The sequence below is a fragment of the Microtus ochrogaster genome, unplaced genomic scaffold (assembly GCF_000317375.1).
Source record: "Microtus ochrogaster isolate Prairie Vole_2 unplaced genomic scaffold, MicOch1.0 UNK23, whole genome shotgun sequence".
In the NCBI taxonomy this organism is placed as follows: Eukaryota; Metazoa; Chordata; class Mammalia; order Rodentia; family Cricetidae; genus Microtus; species Microtus ochrogaster.
Window position 1 is genome coordinate 2,288,281 of NW_004949121.1, and position 2,372 is coordinate 2,290,652.

Below are 2,372 nucleotides of genomic sequence, written 5' to 3' on the forward strand. Positions count from 1 at the left end.
GCGGGCTCTGGAGAAGATTGACCTGAAATTCATTGATACCACCTCCAAGTTTGGCCACGGTTGTTTCCAGACCATGGAGGAGAAGAAAGCATTCATGGGACCACTCAAGAAAGACCGCATTGCCAAGGAGGAAGGTGCTTAATGCCAGAATTTGCTTGACTGCTGTGGTTGGTCTCAATAAAAACTTTTTCAGTGAAAAAAAAAAAAGAAAATAAGAGCCCATTGTGTGATGGTTCCTTCTGAGGTCTAAGAGTATAGAATTTCCTTGACAAGAAAACATGTTATGTTCATATTTTCATTGAGTATAAAATTATCACTCATTCAAAATGAATGTAAAAGCTTTTTTTATGTCCAAGGGCTATAGTTTCCACAGAGACTTTTATTTATTAATAATGATTACAGTTCTATTAATATGTCCCGATAGTGTTAGTCTTGATACAATTACTATTAAGTATTTATGGAGCTTATTCAATGTTCACAATTTTTCAGGAATTCTAAGTTTTTTGTGAGGTTTTCTGGTCTACACAGGGATTTGAACCCATGCCTACTAGACTTTTTCTTGGAATATTTTAAAGGCACTTTACCTTGGGCTTTGAGTTTTCTGTTCCTCAGTGTTTTCTAGGTTGACTCTCTATCCACTCAGTTCTGTAACATTGCTTCTGGGAATTGTACATCCCATACCCTTTTGTTTTGTATGCTGATTGACTGAACAATGTACTTTGAAGAAATATTAGTTTCAGGCGTAGGATTGGTAACACAGAAGGTGAGTCTAGACAAACTTTAGAAATCAAGAATGTCAAAAAATATTAATGTTCTTATGTTAATAATACTCAGGAACAAACATAAAGAGGCTATGACAGACTAAAAATTGCCTAATTAGAACAATAAAGAAACTATGATTGAATAAATATCAAATATATTTAAATATGCACAGAGAATTTGTGCATTGGAGAATGCTAGGAAATTAAATATTTTGAAAACTCCTAAATGGTAAAATCAATCTAATTCTTCTTTGCAATATTCCTTGGGCAATGAGTTGTAGTTAGCTATCAGTTAGGTATTAAGTAGACTGTGCATTAAAATTCTAGATAAGAAATATGGAAGAAATTATGATTATCACTATCTCACCATTCCTAATACAATTGTGACTCTAGATGATAATCATTCTGCCCCTGTGGTGTTTTGAAAGAAAATGACCACCCAAAGGGAGTGGCATTATTAAAAGGTATGGCCTTGTTAGATGAAATCTCTTACAGTGGGGGTGGGCTTTGAGGCCTCCTTTCCTCAAGCTATGCTCAGTGTGGTAGAGAGTTTACTTCCTATTGCCTATGGATCAAGATTTAGAACTCTCAGTTCGTGCTCCAGCAGCATGTCTCCCTGCATGCTGACAAGTCCCACCATGATGATAATGGACTAAACCCCTGAAACTGTGAGCCACTCCAATTAAATATTTTTTTTTTTAAGAGTTGATATGGTCGAAAGGTTCTCTGATGCACAGACTGCGACTGCACAGAATGAACTAAGAGGTGAGTCACCCAGCTGGATCTCCAGTCTCTAGGCCCTAGGTGCCAAGGTGAGGCCCTGAGCCCCCCCCCCCCAACCTGTTTCAGCTTCCAGAGTCAGCCAGTAGGTTAGCCTTTTGCAGGAAGGCTGCTCCAACACCCCTCCCCACATTGATCAGACCCTGTAAGCTACAAGTTCCACTCTATCTCCAAACCCACCCATACCCGACGCCCTGAAAGAATCTCAGACCAGAGCAGACCAAGAAGTGAGTGACCAGCTCCCCAGCTAGATGGTGCACTCTCTAGGCCCTTGGTCCTAAAGCAAAACCTCCGGACCCATCCCCCACCTGCCTCAGCTTCACTAGCCAGCCAGCAAGTAAGCCACCTGCAGGTGGGCTGCTCCAACACCTCCCCATTGATCAGACCCTGATCCCACTGATCACCATGGCTTAAAGTTAGAATTCAACAACAGTTATTTTGCAGAAAGCCTACAAACTCATAGAAATTGAACAGTGCTCAATTGAATCATCTCTGAGTTCAAGGAATAAAGAAAGAAAGCAATCAAATACTTCCTAGAATTCAACAAAAATGAACATACAGCATACCCAAACCTAAGGACACTATGAAAGCAGGGCAAAAAGGAAACCTCATAATACTAAGTGCTTACATAAAGAAAGTAGAGAAATCTCACACTAGCTACTTCACAGCTCACCTGAAAGCTAGGAGAAGAAGAAGAAGAAGAAGAAGAAGAAGAAGGAGAAGGAGAAGGAGAAGGAGAAGGAGAAGGAGAAGGAGAAGGAGAAGGAGAAGGAGAAGGAGAAGGAGAAGGAGAAGGAGAAGGAGAAGAAGAAGAAGAAGAAGAAGAAGAAG

General features: G+C 40.1%; 1 pseudogene; it reads left to right on the top strand.

Annotated features, from left to right (window-relative positions):
• Nucleotides 1-2,372, top strand: part of LOC101982164 — a 19,512-nt pseudogene that overhangs the window by 1,094 nt on the left and 16,046 nt on the right.